Below are 20,462 nucleotides of genomic sequence, written 5' to 3' on the forward strand. Positions count from 1 at the left end.
CGCGCCAAGCCCAAAGGCATCAGGGCGCTTCTTACATAGTGGTATACAATTGTTGCATTAGTTATATTTGTGCAAGTATATTTACATAAATATTTACATTTTATACATTTTGTTGTTTAGGGCATTAACATAATAATTTACATACATTTATAAAGATACAGATATGTACATATTGCAGCAGTTATTTACAAGTGTTGGACCCGAATGTGTTTATAGGAGCAGTTTGTGTGTGTGAACTGCTTACGGAAAATCCAGAATGATTCCTGGGCTCTGAGATGGATTGGTAGGGCATTCCATAGTTTGCTAGCCAAAGTAGGGAAGCTACTGCCCCCAGATCTTTGAAGCTTGTATTTGGGGGTGACGAGGCAGTTCTTGTAGGCTGCTCTAGTGGACTGGGGTTTGGAGATTCGGTCCTCCAGGTAGGCCGGGGCAACCCTGTAAATCCAATTATGTGTGAGTGTTTTGAACCAGATTCGTTCTTGGATGGGTAACCTGTGAAGTATCAGTATAGTTGCTGAAATGTGTGCAGATCTGGGGATTTTTAGAGCTGCACTGATAATGTTTTGAAGCACCTGGAGTTTATGAATGATGTATGTTGATGTGCCAGTGTATAAGGCATTGCAGTAGTCTAAGCGGGTAAGGACCAATGCTCTGGCCAGCGTGATGCAACTGTCGGGAGAGAGGAATGGTCTGCAGGAATTGTTTGCCTGTATATGAGGTGTCTGAGGCGGTGGCATTAATTTGTTTTGCTAAGGCGAGCGAGGTGTCTAAGTAGAACCCCAAAGTTTTTACCCGATTGGATACTTGGATAATGTTGCTATCAATGTTAAAGGGTTGAAATGCAGTGCTGAGTTTGGCAAGCTGAAGTTGGAAGCCTATGAGGATCAACTTTGTCTTGTCATTGAGACACAATTCGTGATGTGCCATCCAGGCCTGTATGGCGTGGTAAATGGATTTGAGTATTTGGGTGTCCGTGGCATGATCTCCTGTGATGGGTAGGAGGACCTGGGAGTCCTCTGCTTAGTTGGTGTAGATGACGCCCAGGCCATCAAGGCGGTTGAATAGTAGCTTTGTAAATATGTTGTACAAAGTGGGAGACATGCAAGAACCTTGCAGTACTCAACATGTGACTGGGGTGGGTGGCGATGCTGCCTTGGGTGAGAAGATCCTCATAGTTCTTTCGGAAAGGAAGGCTCTTATCCATAGGGTGGCATTGTGAGAGAAGTGAGTGGCTGAGCTGAGGTGATTTCAGAGGATATTGTGGTCTACCAAGTCAAAGGCACCCGAGAGATCCAAGAGGAGGAGCAGGGTGAGCTTCCCTTTATCTTTCAGGTCATCCATTCAGACCTTTAAGTCTAATATGGCTGTTTCTGTCCTGTGTTTCGGGAGGAAGCCTGATTGCATGATACCCAGAATGTTGTTACATTCAAGGTATTTCTGAATTTGAAAGTATGCAACACTGTCGAGTATTTTTATGACCAAAGGAACAGTTGTGATGGGTTGGTAATTAGTTGGGATGTTGGGGTAGAGGATGGTTTTTAAACAAGTGGTAGAACCCAGGCTTTTTCTAGGTCCTTTGGGACACAATTGTTATGGAAAGAGGCCTTTATGAGTTTGGTGATGAAAGGGGTGAGTTGTGGTGTGCAGTCTTTGATGACTGAGGTTGGGCATGGGTCCCCTTGGAACCTGGATGGTTTCAAGCTCGAGATGATTTGCGAAACTTCTGTGATGCTGACCAAGGAGAATTCAAAGGGAAGAATGTTAAAGTTGTTGGAGGGTTTGGGTTGTTGACTGACTGTAACCGAGGGGTTATCTAACGTTTCTTTTTTTGCAGCTATTTTAGCCTGAAGACTATACACCAGCTGGTACTTTTATTGCAGTTTTCCACTGGAGGGATAGAGGTTTATGACTCTCTAAGGATGGAGAATAGTCCTTTACATTTTGAGTTTACTTTGGCAATTCTGTCGTGGTATAAGGTGCTTTTAGCTTGGAGGTTTTGTAGTTTATAGTCTTTAGCTGCCTTGTGGAAGGCTGTTTAGTTTGGTTCAGAGGGTGACATTTTCCAGGAAGCTTCTGCTTTTCTTTTAATTGTTCTTAAGGTATTTAGCGTGGGGGTGAACCATCCGTTGAGATGCGTGGGTTGTTGGCTTTGCCGAGAGTAAGTGATGCTAGCTTGTTAATAGCTGCCAGTATGGCTGTATTGCCACTTGGATTGCCAGGGCAAACTTGCGCGAAGTTCGTGCATAAGCACCATCATAATCCTCAAACGGACCTTGTGAGGCAGACTGCCCTGAAGTCATGCAGCTCGGTAACGCATAGCAGTGGTGTGCCTTCTTCGGCTATGTAGGCCAAGCATACAGAGCTTTCCTGGCAGCAGCAGTTCTCCACTTCGGTTGGCATGACCTCTCAACGATTGCAGGTACACCAGGTGGAAATGTCTTCCATGTGACTAGGCTCAAGCTCTGATGATTCATCTTCCTAACTATCATCCAATTTCCCCATCATTTCCACTTCTTACTCTTTCTCTTTCAATTAGTTCCTCTTCAGAATATTCAGGCTTGTACTGGTACAGCTGTATTGTTGCCATAATTCCTGAAAATGTAATAAGTATAAAATCTACAGTCAGAAAAATAAAAACATTTTTGTGTGTATGTAGAAACTACTGGTAAAGAAGGAGAAGAAAATACAATGCAATGTTAAAAATACCCATAGAGCAAATAAATGCACAATCGGCACAAACTATGACATTTTGAAATGATGTAAGGTATGGTGAAGAAATTGATAAATTATATGACAAATATTTAAATAAAACACAAGTACCAAGTTAAATCAGTTCTGCTATTGTAAGTACCTGTTTGCGGGGCGTCTAGGAAGCTAACTGAACCAAACAAAAATGAGTCATGACACCGGCAATCAAAACTAAATACAGTGAGACGATTGAAAAAGCAACTGCAATGTTGTCTGCTCAGAAAGGGTCTGTTTATACTTATTGAGGAAACAGGCATCCTAGCATATACATAGAGACCTGTCAATAGCTTGCGCACAGGGAACGTTGACACACGATGTGCATTGGCGTTGTGAAAAGGGGCGTAAGCGTCTATCAATGTCAGTTTGATGGGAGGGCACTTGAATTTAGGGCGATGCATCAACGGATAAGATTAGCACAAGATGGCTGTGCCCAAACCGTTGTTTTCTCATGTGTAAAAGTGAGGAAAACTAAGGTAAAATGCATAGGAATTTTTTTTAAGTTCGACTACAGTATGCTTAAAAATACATGCCTGAATGATCGGGACAATAACATTTTTGAGCGAACTTCACCTTTAATCCAGGGGCCTGACCTAAGGATTATTTCAGGCCAGTGAAGGCCTTATCAGACTCCAGGGTCCATGAGAACTCCTTAGCTCCCCTTGAAGTAGTGAGGGTAGTCAGAGGGACAGCTATGTTGCTATAGGCTGCCACTTTGCTCCTGTGTTTCCCATTGAGGCACAGGAAAGTCCTTGCTTGGGTAGTGGGGGTTGCACAGTTCTGTACAGAATATACTTCACTGACAAGAGGTTGCATCTTGCCTCCATATACACCAAAGCTATAAGGAAGGAAGGGCAATGATTCTTGTTCAAGTTGACACTTGGTTATCTCCCAGAACAAGTTAGCCTGATGAAGGTCTTGACACCCAGTCTCCTGAGCCATTCCCAGTTCCTTCCAAGTGGGGGTTGAATCTGCCATGTCATCCAGACGTGTATTGCTGAGATCCTTTCTTCCCCATTCAGAACATCTCCTAGACTCATTTGACAGGTGTCAGTTGCAGCCACCAATTCAGAAGCCCATACATTTAAGTAAGAATCTGAAAAGGCCGAAACTGCTGTCTCATCCTTTGCATATACTGACAGGGATATGTAGCCATACCATGCAGATAGATCAAAACTGATTGTACTCCTTGGTACAGAGCTGTGCCATCACTCTGTCCCCTCTTGGTACAGAGTGTCTATCTTGAGGACAGTATACAGAGCTCTACTGTGCATACAGAAGCCCAAACTGGCTTTACCTGTGTGTCTCCCCAGATCCTCTGAACTGGACTCCTGACATATAGAGACCTCAAACACTCCTTGTTCCAACACAAGGTGGATCTCACACCATATGTCAGAACCTCTTCTTTGTTCTGAGTCACCACAATGCCCAAACTTGTGGTTCACTCACTCCCAGAATACAGTCTGGTGGATTAAACCAATCTGTGATAAGGGGTGTCAGTGACAACAGGGGGAACGGAGGGATTTCCTTAGCAACATCTCCAGCTCACCCTGCTGATGTGGGGTCCGGTGAGGAGAGATTAGGTCATTCTCACTGAAGCCATTATAAGGGCTGCTTTCTCTGGTTCCCACTTTATAGCCATAAACAGGGCTCCAGTTCTATCTCTCAAAATAAAATCCTCCACACCATTCCTAGGCATCTGCATGACAACCTGTCCAGGTCCACCAAAGCCTTTGGAAAAGTTTACCTTGCCAAGCTGTGAAACATGGCAAGGCCCATACCACTGACAAGTGTTCAGGGATTTACAGATTAAGTTTGACAGGAGAAGGTCCCACCTCCTTCTCTTGGGCTCACTAAAGGATCCAATCAAACTTGGGAGTGAACTGACAGCTCTCCCTCCCAGACCCTCCTCCTGTGGGTGACAGTTCAGTGACATTTGTCAGGTCACTTCACTATCCCTCCACTGGGTCTGACCAATGCTGAGTACAGCAGAGGAGCTACTCTACTTCTGGGTCTATCATACAGTAGGGTGGCAATGACTGACTTGTCAGTCATTCCCTTTGGGGTGGCACAAGGGCATATGGGATTGCAACCTATGGCCTGAGGTCTCCAGAATCAAAGGTCTAATCAAATCTCACCCCTGTCAACCTGGTTATAGAGAGTGAGACTCCTACAGTGCTTTTCTTCTGGGACTCCCATCCAGGGCCAGTAAAAATGTGTATTAGACCACATTGATGATATCCTGACACTAGAATGCATCACCAGGGGAATGTCACACACCAACTGTAGGAGGAAGGTTCCCACATCCTGAGTAACCTCCAACCTCTCAAGGTTTTATCTGGTGGGCTCTGTGGACTTACCTTGCAGTAACCCACCTTCCTTTTGAATCCTTTGCTTCTCTGGAGGAGAATCCCCCCATTGGAAGCAGGCCTTTCTGTATAGGCCTAACCAAGATGGTTTCCTTTTCTGTTGGCCCCTACTCCTCTCTCTCTCTCCTGGAGCTCTCCTCTACCTGTATAGTAGGCAGCTGAGGCGGCCCATAAGTTTCAAAGTTTTCTGGGGGCCCTTCTTCCAAACGTGGAGTAGGGACTCTTCCAACTACCTCAACAGATATTGTAGATAAGGCATGGGGAATTTTATCCTTCCCTCTGACCCCTTTAACCATGGGTTCCCCTTATACCTAGGCATCTCTTAGGCTTGCCTAAGACGGCCTGATTCTAGTGCTTGAAAGGTCAGGCGAGTGTCTGTCAAAGCCCATGTCTTGAAGACACAGCTTACCCAGAACTCTTCTAGGAACCACCCCCTCCTATTGACAGATGTCCTGACCATTTAGCTTTTCACAGCTTGAATGACAGGTGCTACTGGAACATTGAGAGAGGGCCTACCAGCCAACTGAGTATCTCCCACAGGAACTCTGGCAAGACCTGTGGGTTTACCACAACGGAGGCTACATCAGTCGAACTGGGCTCAGTGTTCCTAACAGTAGAGGTACTTGCACCTAATACCTGAACACTATCCTCAGTAGAATTATGACTATGCAACAGGACTGGGATGTGAGCCAATGCTCCAGCTCTACTATTTTCCAAGGAATCTTCGGACTCTCCCTTTGTGGGAAGCAATCTAAAGGAAAGAACACCCCTTCTATCTCTTCTTCATCATACTGACAGAAGGCCAGACTGAAACATGGCACATAGAGAGGCTTAGAGAAACCACTTGCATGCTTTGGAGGGTTAGTCCCACTACCCTGACCTGACTGATTTCCCCTTCATAAATATTTTGTGGGCCTTCTTGGACATAGGCTTTTCTGTACCCCACCCTCTTTATCTTTATACGTCTTTCCCTCCTTCTGCTTACCTGAAACAGGCTTGTCCTTATGGGACACTATGACACCACAATGGCTAGCCTCTTTGGATTTGACACCTTTGAGTCAGACAAATGTTGCCTAAGCTGTGGGGAACAAGAGGCAAAAATATGCTCAAGCATGACCTACCCTCAAAGGTGGTTACTTGATAGCCCTCTACCCACCCAACCACCAAGTTTTTCAAGAAATCTGCAATAAAAGTCACATATGTCACATATGTCGTGCATTCCTTTCTTTTATACTCTCTAAACCACCTCTCTAAACCACCTCGTATTTGGAAGGATTCTTCCCAAACTTGAGGATGAGAGTCAGCTTAAGTTTCACAAATCATTTCCATAATGGCACTGCAGTCAGAATGGGGCAGTCTGGTGAACAACCATGCAAATCTATCAGCATCACTCACTCCTTGTACCTTGCATGCATACTAAACAGTTACAAGTCAATCAGTTATATCATCCTTATCTTCATACATACTTAGAAGATATTTTGGAAACCTAGGCTTTGAAGAGAACCCAGAAGTATCTCCAGATCCTCTGGAAGAACCATGTGAAGCCTGAATCTTGGCAAGCTAAAGCTGGTGATCCCTGTCCTTCTCTCTTTCAACCTTGTCAAATTCTAATTTGGCCACATTAAACTCAAACTCTTTTCCTTAAGCCTGAGTTTTCCTTTTTCAGATAAGAAAATGCCTCAGCCTCTGAGGTGGTTACAGACAGAACTCCAGAGGACGCACTTTCCTCCTCAACATTAGCCACTGCAGTGGCAGCAATTCCATTACTGGTGCCAGGTCCAGCCCCAGCTCCACTATCAGGACCATTTATAAGGATTGGCACAACCTTACTCTTTTCAAAATCAAGAATGTTTACAATGAATTCTGCTTTTGTGCCAGAGACTGTCCAGCCCCAGTCAGCACATAACTGTTTTAATTGATCCACTTTGGAGGAACTTAAAGTGGTGAAAGTGATTGCTTCCATGTTATCTGTTACAGTAGGTGACTTACTACAAGGCAATCAAAATGTATAGGGCCTCATTACGACTCAGGCGGTAAGGGGTTTACGGCGGCGTAAACAGCGCCGACCCTTACCGCCTGATTCCGAGGTCCCTTAGCGCCATGGAGGTTTTAACACCTGCTTCTAGCAGGTGTTAAAATCCATGGCGCTAAGGGAGCTTGATGTTAATTACGCCACCGTAATTTACGGTGGCGTAATTAACGCCTTCCCCACTCCCATTATGCCCTATGGGGCGAAAATGGGAATGGGGAAGGGTAAATGGGGATTGGGGATTTACCGCCCCGCCAACCTCGGAATGGGGCGGTAAGTCCGCCAACCACCATGGCGTAAACATAGTTTACGCCATGGTGGTAAAGGTACGACCCAGGCGGTAACTTACCGCCTGGGTCGTAATGAGGCCCATAGTGTGCTGTTTAAGTATTATCTGGACACATTTTGTGAGGCAGGAAAACATGCAGGTAGGGTCTCTGGAGTCGAGTGAAGGTTTCTAATTGTCAGAGTACAAGTTAAACTAGCTAACAGAAATAGCCTCAACTTTCAGAAGTCTTGTGCGATCAATGGTGTGCTCTGGGACCCCCAACCGGCCCATAGAGTCAGGGTTTGCCCAGAAGCACTTTAAGATAAGATAGCAGCACCCTTGAGATGGATGGGGGTCCAGATGAATACTCCAACACTAACTCAATAATGACAACTCAACGGTTTGGCAAAGGGAGTCGTTTAATGACAAGTACAAAAAACAGGGATTGTCATGAATATCGGTGGATTTGTGATCTTCTCTCTCGCTTCATAACTCCACCGAACTTCATAAAAAACATCATTTATACTAAAATCCCGTCATCATTGACGTTTAACACTTAAATGTTGGCATGTAATTCTATTGGTTCAGGAAAGGTAACTTTCATATAGGTACTATATCTGTATATGGTAACGGAGTAAGGGGATAGGATAAACACTGTCAGGTGGGACATCAAAGCCCTACCTTCAAAATGGCTACTTTAGACGTCACTAAAAGTATGACGTCCCATTGGCTCTACTAACTATAGGACCCTAGATTACTTGGTCCACTGTGATTGGGTTGGCACCAAACCCCACACATACTTTTCCATTTTGCCTAGCAGCACACAGAATGGTCGGCCAGGTGCAGGGTGCCCCTTAGCTCCCCGGCCTTCCTCCAAGTATTGTTACAATCAATATTGATATTTCATTTCTATCGCGCTGGTACACAAGTGTTTCAGAGCGCGACAAGGCAAGGGAGGGTACAGAAGAGAACAAAAAAGGGATCTTACTAGGCCCAGTGACATTGAGAAGGAGGGGAAAAGTAAATGGAAGGGGGAGAAGTGGAAAGTGCGAAGCAGAGGATAAATAACAATAAATACATAATAAAGGCAACAAACGGTGGTAGTGCATCCAGCAATTTGCAAGTGCTAGGTTTAAGGCAGCAGACAGGGTAGGTCTGATAAGTGCAGGAAGAAAAAGGGGGGGGTCTGTATGGGTACAGATACAGACCCCAGTGCAAGGGGTGGCCCGGAGGCCGTGCGGGACGGTGGCGGGTTGAGCAGGTACCTGGGCCCGGAGGACAGAGCGTGTCCCGGTGCACGGTGCCAAGAGAACAGTTCAGCAGGGGAGAGGGGGAGCGAAGGCAAAAGAAAAGAGGAAGGTCTTGAGGTGCTTCCAGAACCGGAGATGGTTCTCCTCAAGTTTTAGAGTGCTGGGAGGCTGTTCCAGAGGGAGGCCCCAGCCGAAGACCGAGATCTACCCCCAGCTCGTTTCTTTGGAAAACGACTGACCCTGAGGGAGTTAGAGGAGCAAAGAGCTCGAGAGGGGAGGTATTTGTGGAGGGATAGCTGAAGGTATTTTGACCCAGGCCCCGGAAAGCTTTGTGGACAATGCAGAGGGTTTTGAATTTAATCCTTGCATCCACTGGGAGCCAATGGTGAGATTTCAGAGCTGGAGAGATACGATCCCAGGGCTTGAGGCCAAGGACAAGTCTTGCAGTCCTCTTCTGGATTAGTTGCAGAGGGCGGAGACTAGAGGCAGGTAGATTTAGAAAGAGGCTGTTCCAATAGTCCAACAAAGAGAAAAACAGAGCTTGGGATACCATGAGCTTCTGCGGGAAGGTGAGGAAAGGCAGAGTACCTCTGAGGAGGCGCAGTAGGAAATTTGACTTTTTAGAGACCTCAGAAATGTGGGCGGAGAAGGAAAGGGTGGAATCAAAGATGACCCTGAGGTTCTTAGCCTCGCAGGTGGGGATAGGGGGAGAACCAAGGGAGGCCGGCCAGAGAGTGAGGGGAAAGGATGGTGAAGGTGTGCCGATAAGGACGATCTCCGTCTTGCTGGCATTCAGACAAAGATCATTGGCGGCACACCAATCTTGAATGGCAATTAGGCAATCCGAGATAAGAGAGGGAGAGGAGGTGGCAGAGGGCAGCCTGAAAATGAGTTGTTGTCAGTGTAGCACTGGAAATATGAGCATAAAGTGGCAATGCAGTGGGCGAGAGTTGCCAGGTATTGGTTGAAAAGCCAGGGCGAGAGATTAGACCCCTCGGGAACACCACAGGTAGAGGGGAAGATAGATGAAAGGGAGGACCCAAGTTGGACCTGGGAGGGTCGATCTGAGTTGAAAGAGGTCAGCCAGGCCAGAGCCTGATCAGTGATACCCAGGTTTTCATGGAGCCGGTTGAGCGGGATGGTATGGTTGACCGTGTTGAAGGCAGAAGAGAGATTGAGGAGGATGAGGACGAGGACAGAGTGAATGTTAGAGTCAAGGTTGGAGAGCAGATCTTCACGGATGTTCAGGAGAGCAGTTTCAGTGCTTCTGGTAGCTCTGAAGCCAGACTGGTGGTCATGGAGACAGCCAACAAAATTGGAATGAAGATTAAGCTGAGAGATGGACAAATTTTCCAGGAGTTTGCCCAGAAATGGAGTAATGTAAATTGGGCAATAGTTACCTGTACAAGAAGGATCAGCTGTGGGTTTCTTGAGCAGAAGATGCACAAGGGAGTGCTTCAGAGGGGAGGGCAAGGATCCGGAGGCAAAGGAGTGGTTGCTAAAATCAGCAAGGGCCGGAGCAAGGGTGTCTATGTGGTCCTTGATGGTTTTAGAGGAACATAGATGAACCTGTTTTGCCAAGGCTTTCATAGATCGGACTTGTCTAGCGACCTCATCAGGGGAGAAAAGAGGAAAGGACGAGAAGGATGGTGGGGGGTGGCTAAAGAAGGGTCAGCAAGCACAGATGAAGAGGAGAGAGGAGGGGCGGGGGTGCAGAGGGTGGACAGGATGTCCTGGGTTTTTTAAATGAAGTGAGAGGCAAGGGCATTGCAAAGAGCCTGGGAGGCAGCAGGAGGGGTAGTGACTGCAGCAGGGTTGGCCAGCTCCTTTGCTGATTTTAGAGTTCGGCCGAGTTGTTCGATGCCGCAGAGACACGAGCTTGAATGTGGACTCTCTTCTTGGTGAGGACAGAGTCAGAATTGCCTTTGTAGCAGGCGACAGGCCAGTTTGTCAGAGGATGAACAGGAAGTCCTCCATTTCCTCTCAGCCGCCCTACACTTACATTTAAGTGTAGCTAGGTCAGAGTCATATCAGGAATTGCACTTGGCTTTGGACTTCAAACGGATCCTCATGACAGGGGCAAGAGCATCAAGAGTATCAGAAATTGACGAGTAGAGCAGAGACAGGGCTGTGTCAGGATGTGAGACAGCCAAAGGTGGAGGGGGGGCGAGAGAAAGTGGCGGCAAAAGCCTCAAGTTACACACGCTTCATGGGCCGGATGTCCGAGAAGGTAGGTGGCAGTGTTGGGGTAGGCTTGGCTTGGGGGGGAAGAGAGGGAGAGGGAGAGATGAGAGGAGGAGAGGGAGTGATTGCTCCAAGAGAGAGGAGTGGTCAGAGGGATGGAGAGGGGGAGGTTAGAGGAGATCAAGACATCAAGTGTTTGCCCTGCAGAGTGAGTCAGGCCAAAGGGAAGGATAGACAGGGAGAGGGATTTGCAGAAGAGTACAAAGAGTGAACAAAGAGAGTCTAAATGTATATTGAGGTCACCGAGGAGGAGGAGTTGAGTGGTAGAGACCAGGAGGGAGAAGGAGAGGTCTGCTCACTCAGAGCGAAATGAGGTGATTTGGCCAGGAGGCCGGTAGATGGTAGCCACAGCAAGAGAATGGGTAGGCGAGAAAGAAAGCCTACAGACAAGGCATTTGAAAGAGGAGTAGGTCTGAGTTGGAATGATAGAGGCAGGAATCCACTCAGGAAAGATCAGGGCTACCCCCGACTGGACTGGGAGGATCTGGGTGCTGAGAGGATCTTGTAGCCATCAGGGAGGAGAGTGTCAAATCTCGTGACAGAGCTGGCCGTGAACCATGTACAATTACTTTAGTAGCTACATGTCAATTATTTCACTGTGGTTGGCCTCGAGACTACATCTTCTGTCTGGAAAAGTTCTGATACCTTCACCTGGCCTGCTGCCATGAGTAGGTGTGAAGGCCTCACTTCCCCTCGCTCGGCTGGTCACGTGATTCAGACACTGTGAATTTGCCTCTTCTGCATGTAATTGGTGTATTTGATTTTTGTTTCACACACCACCTGCCTCTAGTTTTCTATTCTTGACCTTTCTGAAGCAGGGTATTTTGTTCTTAGCTTCAATTAATTGTAGATACTGTTCGTCTATCATACTGATACGACCTTTGATTTCTTGGCACGATTTGCCTCTGCTGAGGTTAGTTTCTGCTGTTTATTCTCGATTTGTTGAATACAAAGCTCTCCTTGTGTGGCATTTAGTTAATTCTGCTTCTTGTGCAAAGTGGAAGTATACTTATACAATGTGCTTCTTTTGATGTAGATTATGTATAGTGGCACTTGCCACACTATCTTTCTACTAAGCATAGCAATCTGTGAAGTTTTCTTATCGTTCTTGCGGTTCCACGCATATGTACATGCGTAAACTGGTCGAATATCTTCATCATACTCATAGCATAAGTGCCTTGCATTTGACATCGTCCTTTCATTTTATGTTCCCGATGTCCCTTGCCAATGGCATTTAGTCTCTTTGTCATTCTCCGGTCATCATATCTTCTATAGGTGAGTCAGTCTGGGTTCTTCTGACGTCACCATTCATCTTCCATTAAGACCTTTTTGGCTTCTTCAAGAATTGTATGTAGACGATCTTCGTTTCGTTTCATTTGTTGATATGGTTATCTCAATGGGTACCTTACTGTCCATGGCTTCCTTGGTACCGGTACTTCAATAGGCATTGTTCTTCTGATGGGTACTGGACAGAGCCCCACTGCGGCTGGTTTATTTGCTCATCATACGTCACATATTTCGGTGTGAATGTTCCTGGTATTTCAAAATGGATGGTTGGAGTGTGGGCTGTATTTGGGACCTCCTCTACAATGGCAAAGCCATTATTAATAGAATAAAGTTTATTATAAGCCCATAGACTTGTAATGGGAGTTTAGGGGTAGGTACGAACCATTGTAACTTACTCACCATACTCAGATTCTTCCCAAGACTTGGCAGGTCGATGGAAGAATGTCTGAACTCGCATTTCCTGCCATCCTCCTCAGCCCTTGATTTCTGCTTGGTGTCTTTGGCTGTTTCAAGGGCTCCCGAGTGATCCCCTTGATGCTAGGACACTAAAATTACACAGAGGGGAGTCCTGTAGAGCAAGCTGAGGATCCCCAAAGTTCCAGGGGTGAAAATTCTGAATGGTGACATCAGAAGCACGGTAGTCCAAACTCAGAGCTGGTCAGCCACAGGACGGTCCTGGGACACTTCCAAAGGCTCTTCTTTGCAGGGTACCGAGCAGGTCTCAGGATTGGATATTCTTTCCACTCCCAGGGTAGCAGCTCCTTCGCAGGACTGCTGAAGATCTCCAGCAAGACAGGGCTCCTCCGGGACAGCAGCAGAAGTTGGTAGTCCGGCATGCTTCCGACAGGTCTCTGGTTTCTTTGCAGGTCTCGCTGCTGGATAGGAGTTTTGGCTCCTTCAGGTTTCTCCAGTTAGTAGGTGCAGGGTTCCTCTTCATGTCCTAAAAGCCAGGTAAGAGCAGCTGCTCTCACTAGCCAATAACCAAAGTAAAAAAATAAATAAAAAAAACACACACACACACACACACACACACACACACCCCTTCCAGCTGTCCAATTGGGAGCACTGGCAGGCACACTCATGCATGTGACTCGGACATACACCAGTATGTGTATTGGTACTAGACAGTCCCAACCCATCAAATGCACACACAGCCCTCCAGTAGCCCACCAAAAGCTCCTGCTTTCCCAGACACTGGAAGTCCTTATAAGGATTTTCCAGGTCTCACAGTCCAGGAAGAAGGCTAAAGAACAAGATGGCCAAAGGACAAGTGAAAGACCATGTGGCACAGCCATGTATGGCCACTGGCCACAATTAGTAGCCAAACACGATAAGGCTAAAACGAAGTGTCCCCAAAAATGGGAAAAAGTCACTGCTGCCACCAGCTTATCCTTTTAGCACACCTGGAGTAACCAAAAATACTCTTGAGTGTTAGTCTAGGGCAGAACTAAAAAGTGTACCCCATTGTAAAGCAGAGTTAGCCGTTTTGTACAAAGATAAAAGTTACCGCACGTGATACAAAGTAACGAAAAGTAGTAAATTGACTAAGGGAAACAATGTTTCCCAGTACTGACAGCCTTAAGGACATGTCAGTTTTCTCATAACATATGAGCAAACACCAGGATAGTGAAGCTTAAGGCTTAATGCTTCACTGCACTGCAAAATGAGCAGGTCAGTATAACAAAATAAAAGCAAAAGGTTTAGAGGTTTCATAAAGGGAAATCTTTCCTAACCGGGCTCTCCTCCAGATGTTTGTACTGATGGATGTTCCTTCCATGGATTCCTAATCTCCCTACCTGCCCTTCTTGTTGATCGCCAGTAGACCACAGTTCCATGTAACTCAGTGTCTACAGAGAGCTGGGGCACTTTGGGGCTGGAGGGGTGTGGGAGGGGGGACTGAGGTCACTGGGCACAGCGCCTTTAATGTATACAGTATATAGCTGGTATAGTTCAGTGGGTTGGGTCATTGCTGCTGTGATCTGCAGCAAGGCCAACTCCCCCTTTCATCCTTCTAATGTCGATAAATGAACACCAACTTCGGTTTGGTAATTATGTAAGTGCTTAGGCGTAACCACTGTATAAATGACTACATTATATGAACCGGTGAATAGAGACATCAGATGGAGCCAACGCAGAACCCTGCTGGGCACCCTGGTGGTAGGAAAGGTCCAGAAGAACAGCTGTGCTGTGGATCATCTATCGTAGATGAGGAATCTGTGGAAGGAACATCCAGTGGTAAGAGCATTACTGAGAGGTAAGTAACTTGTTTGTTTATTATTTGTGGTTTACATGGTGCATAGATATTTTATTTTTTACATTTATAAAGTACACAAGGTGGCCCTGGGGCATCGTGGCACTGTTACAAAAAAGATTACTTAGTTACATGAAAAACACAGACAGGACTGTATGTGTTCTTGGGTACAGTGAACATGATACAGGAAAGAACATGATAAAGGAAGGTATACCGTTACATTGACATTTACATGGTGTGCTGCTTTAATGTCTCATGGTTCCATGGTTACAAAGGAGCTGGAGATAACTTGCGCTTTCCTAAGATCAATAAACGTGTGGGCTTGGTGAGGTGGAGTGCGCTAGTTGACCTTTGTTTTGTGGAAGGATGCATGGGAGGTCTCATTCCTTAGGGTTGTAGGCAGGGCACTCCAATATTTATGCGCTAGATACAGGAAGCCCGACCGTCCTGCTTTGGCCCTTTTTGAAGGTAGGGACGTTGAGCTGATTGGAGTGGTGTGATTGATTAGGTCTGGAGGAAGTGACTCGTAATACTTTTTCAGAGAGGCATGGAGGGGCTGTGGGTGATAGGCACTTGTGGGTTATGGCAAGGGTCTTGAAGAGTATACGCTCTTTGACCGGGTGCCAGTGAGCATCACGTCTTGCGTGGGACATGTACTCCATTTCGATAATGCTTAGAGCTGCCCTAAGCACATTGTTTTGAATGATTTGTAGTCTGTTGAGGTTTATGGTAGAGGTGCCCGCAAACAGGACGTTACAATAGTCCAGTTTGGCAGCAATTGTAGCTCTGGCTATGGAGAGGCAGTTTATAGTGAATAGGTATGGTTTGGCTGTATTCATAATTTTAGTCGTAAGTGCAGCCGAGGATGAGATGGTGTTAATTTGGGGCGTCATGGAGAGAGTGGAGTCAATGTATACCCCCAAGGTTTTGACTGCTGGTGAGACAGTGATTTGGGTGTTATCTATTTGAAGGCACTTTATTGATTGTCAAGCTTCTAGACCATTTCCCTGGGGCCTACCAGAAGAATTTCTGTTATTTCCCATTGAGGTACAGTCCATTAGCAGCCATCCAAGCTTGGATGGTGGCATAGGTTTTGCACAGTGTTTCTGCCTCTTTTTTTTTCGTAAGAGCCAGTGAGTGGGAGGAGGACTTGTGTATCATCGGCATAGTTTGTGTATGCTATGCCGAGATTGTCCAGGTTGTTGAAGAGGGGTAGGGTGAAAATGTTGTACAATGTGGGCGATGTGCAGGAGCCTTGTCGGACTACGCAATTGATGTGGGGTTGGTACAGCGCAGGGCTGATCTGAGAACACCTTTGGGACTCTCCCTTCAAGGAAGGAAGTGATCCAGGAGATGGTTTAATGGGTGAATTGGGATGAGTTTAAGTTGTCTGCAGAGTGTCTTACGGTCGGCAATATCAAACACTGCCGACAAATCAAGGAGGAGCAGCGCAGGCTTGCCTTCATCCATTATTTCCCCTAATTGGATCTTTAGATCCAGTAAGGCCGACTCCGTCCCATGGTATGAGCGGAAACCTGATTGCCTCTTTCCTAGGATGTTGTTAACTTCCAGGAAATGTTGGATTTGCATATTTGCAGCTTTGTCTAGAATGTTTAGCAAGAATGGCACCGTGGTGATAGGTCTGTAGTTAAGTGATGCTGGGTCCAGGGAAGGTTTTTTCAAAAGTGGGCGAACCAGGCCTCTTTCAGGCAGGATGGGACAATGCCAGATGCGAATGAGGCATTAATGAAAGCTGTCAGAAAGGTAGCTAATGGGTCTGCACAGTCTTTGATAAGATTGGCCGGGCAGACATCACCCTTGCAATTAGAGGGTTTTATGTGTTTCAGGAGGGCTAAAACTTCAGTTTCAGTCACTTCTCTGAATGAGATAAATGTCTTATCCTTGGTGTCTGGCTTTTTTATTGGTGAGATAGGCATGTCGGACTTGGGCTGGGCATTATAGTGGGAGTTGATTTTATTCTGCAAGAGCTCTATTTTGTTGAGCATGGCTGTTTCGATGCTTGAGAACTAGGTTTCGTCTTTCATGACATCTTGGGTGCTGGTGGCTGTGCTTTGTAGGCATCTAAAGTGGAGTTCTGTGGATCGGATTGCCATTTGGTTAGCGCAATGGGATTCAGGGTGCCTAATTCTAGAATCAAGAGTTGGCATGTTTTTTCCCTTTTGCTTTCCTTCTCTCTAGAGGGGCAATGGAATCCACTGCTTTTTTGATTGTGGTGTTGTAGAGTTCAACCAGAGCAAGGGGGGCACTGGAGAATGGAGGCTTGAGGGCAGGATCCTCTAGAAACGGTAGGATCTTGTCTTTGGGGAGGTTGCGTGAGCATCTAGCTAATTCTTATGGTGAAGGTGTGTTAGCTTTGACGGTTTTATTGGTGGTGGGAATGGAGAAATGAATGAGGTGGTGGTCTGTCCAGAGGCATGGACTGTTGGAGCTGATGTCTGCTGCGCAGTTGTGGTCCGCTACCCAATCTAGAATACATCCTTTAGCATGGGTTGGGTTCTTGATTCATTGCACGAACCCAAGGTCATGGAGGGCTTTAGCAAGAGACTTAGCTTGTTTGTCCTTAGGATCATTGAGGCCAAGGTTTAGATCACCCAGTACGATGGATTTAGTGGAGGTTTTTAAGTTCTCGTGTATTAGATGGAGTTATAGTTCATGAAAGTCAAGTAATGGGCCTGGAGTCCAGTAGATAATATGGATAGCAATCGTGCAGTTTGGTGAGAGGGAGAGTTTTGCCGACAAGGTGTCTGCGTTCCTGTCATAGTGAGTTTATTTATCGGAGTGATAGGGATTCCTTTACTATGAGGGCAACTTCCCCTCCTCTAGTAAGCAGTATGTCCTGCCAGAGTATGGTGTAACTTGGTGGGAGGGCTAAGGCGATAGCTGGTCCAACTGCAGTTTTCTGTGATGGTGAGGGCATCAAGATCTAGGTTAGTGAGTAGGTCACGAATTTCAGTGGTGTGGGCTGGGAGTGAGCGTGCGTTTATAAGGGCACATTGGAGTAGGATGGGAGGAGTGTTTGGTTTGGTCTTGATTAGTCTCGGCAACAGGATCTGTGTAGCATTGTTGGTGCTGGGAAGGGCGTGGGGCATGTGGTTGACAAAGTAAGGGGAAGGTGCTTTGTGCTTTTGTTTTGTGGCTGCTGATAAGTGAGTTAAGCGCACACCTTACAGTTGGTTTCTCATAGTAGTTGGCCTGGGATGTTTTAGGTGCCGTAGATGCTGGGTACGACACCTGAGCATGGCTAGTCTACGTGCAATGTGGTCCATGGTGTGAGTGGTGGGGCGGGGTGTCTGGGCATGTGGTTGCTAAAGAAGGAGGGAAGGAAAGGGGTAGGGGGGATGTCATCCGAATTGGGCGGTCTGTGGTCCATTCTAGGTTGCAGTGTATGTTGGGCCTAGTTTGGCAGCCGCTGTGGCTATAACGGGTGGTAGCGCTGCAGAAGTGTACCTAAAGTGTACTGCTGTTTGGCTGGCTGCTCTGGGCTCTTCTCTCATCATCTGAAGCGCCATCGCAAGAGGAAGCATTACTGTACTTAATTTGGCGAAACTGCTTGGAGTGAATTCCAACGTCTGTTACTTTGGCTGACTCTGCCCCCATTTCCCCAGCAAACCCTACATCTGTGCCGTGCATGCGCACCCGCGGTGTACCTAAAGTGTACCGCTGTTTGGCTGGCTGCTCTGGTCCGCTTCTCTCTTCAACTGAAACGCCGTCCATGCTAATAAAAACACTTTAAAGTAAACTGAAGTGACGTCCACAAGAGAAAGCATCACTGTACTTAATTCGGCAAAACTGCCTGGATTGAATTCCAAGTAATTATTGGATTTTATACTTGCATTCAAGATTCAGGGCCTCATTATAAGTTAGCCGGTCTGGATATAACGGTTCTGGTAAAACTGTACCATCACCGTTTTCCGGACCGGCTAACTACGAGTTCTGTGGCCGTGTGGTGGTAACGCCACACGGCCACAGAGGGACGCGGAAACACCGGCACTATTACAACATGGTGCCAGTGTTTCCAATCCCCCATTCCTATTGGACTCCACAGGAATGGGGATTTACAGAATGCCGGCTCCGGATTTACCAGATCACCGGGGCTGTAATGCCCTGGTAATTCCAGCAAGTCCGGAGCCGGTAAATCCCTAAAGGTCCAGCAGCAGCCTGTCGATTTTACTGGCACGGCCACCGCTGGACTCGTAATGAGGCTTAGGCCCTCATTACGACCCTGGCGGAAAGTGACTGACCGGACCGCAACAGCGTAAATAGCGTTTCCGCCATTGCACGAAGGAGCAAAGTGCGGCCCATTCCGACCCATCGGGCACGAGCACCACGGCATGGCGGAAGTGCAAAGTCCGCGATGGCGGAAATGACCCCAAAACGGCCCACACCGCCGCCGTACGGCGCCCTAGGTGCAATACCGCCACCCATCACAGCGGACACCGCAGAGTGCGCCTACCGGAAAGTACGGTGACCGGAAATATACGGAAACGGAAGTAAAAACATGGGCCCGGAACGGGAAACATCCCGCCGTACACCTATAAAACCACAAAAACCACACAACCACTAAAAACACTACCCCGAGACACACCCCAACCCGTCATCCACCCTAGCGAAACCAAGAAAAATGGGAAAAGTAGCGAAGAAAGCGTGCGACCGCAAGCGGCAGGTCCACTTCTCCCGTGAGGAACTCGCCGTGCTAACAGAGACCCTCCAGGAGAATGCTGCCGTCGTCTTCTCCACGCAAATGACCAGGACGGCACTTGCGAACAAGAAGGCCATATGGGCTCTGGTGGCACAGCGGGTAAGTGCGGTGGGGACCGCACCCCGCAACCCACAGCAATGCAGAAAGCGATGGGACGACCTGCGGATACGCGTCCGCAGCATACTCTCTGCCAACCGCAACATTGCCACAGCCACCGGGGGAGGTCCTGAATCACCCATCAAGTTGACCCCCTGGGAAGAAATCTGTGCCTCCACCATCGGAATGGAGAGCATAGAGGGAGTCGGAGGGATGGAGAAAGGAGTGCAGACATCCGAAGATTCAGGTAGGTGGGCCAGATAAAACAATGCTAAATCCACAATGTCCAATCATGTGAAGTACCATGTGTCCACATAGTGCAACAGAAACACATGTCCAGGAGAACGTCCACACACATGGCCCTGATAGCGCACTTTAAAACTCACAATAAATACATAAATAATTAAAAACCCCTAAAACACCCACTACACGTGCAGCAGGCACACCCTAACTGCAGGCTGCCAAACAACTGCACCCTCACTCCACACACAAATGAAAGCACCTCCAAGGCCCCGACCCAAATCACCCTCAGGTACCACCCCAATGCATGTGATACAATGCCATTCCAATACCCACAGACCCATTAATAACCCTCGCCCTCCTTTACTCCACCACAGGGTCTGATCCAAACGACGAGCATAAGGACACCCCTACCAGCGCACCTGCAAAGAGGGCCAAGACCAACGGCCAAAGACCCTCCACCTCAGCTGCACGCATCAAGACACGGCAGCAGCACACATCAGGTGGCAGCACAGAGGAGGGAACATCAACAGGCACCCCAGCAGCCAGCATGCCCACAACACCACCACCACAGGTCCCCCCAACGGATGCCACAGAAGGCACTGCCTCTGGTGGCAGCAGCACCATAGGTGACACCCCATTGATGGCAGCATGCTCCGACACAGAAGACGGGGATGTCGAAGTCAGATCCATCCATGACCTGTCCCATTCCCCCTGTCTGTCCCATCCCATACAACATGAGGATACCACGCAGGGGCACCCACAAGATGACGACTGGCCATCCCCCACAAGCCCTGTGGCAAGGCAACATGAGGTCAACAGCCCCTCTGTGACACCCCCGCAAATGGCCATGGCCCAGCAGAGGCAACACTCCCTCGACCAGTTAATCGTGCAACAGCAGCAACTGGCCACGCTCCTCAAGGACCATGCCGATGAATGTGGGCGCACTAAGGCAGACATAGA

This window comes from Ambystoma mexicanum, chromosome 1q (assembly GCF_040938575.1).
Source record: "Ambystoma mexicanum isolate Mex_15411 chromosome 1q, UKY_AmexF1_1, whole genome shotgun sequence".
In the NCBI taxonomy this organism is placed as follows: domain Eukaryota; kingdom Metazoa; phylum Chordata; class Amphibia; order Caudata; family Ambystomatidae; genus Ambystoma; species Ambystoma mexicanum.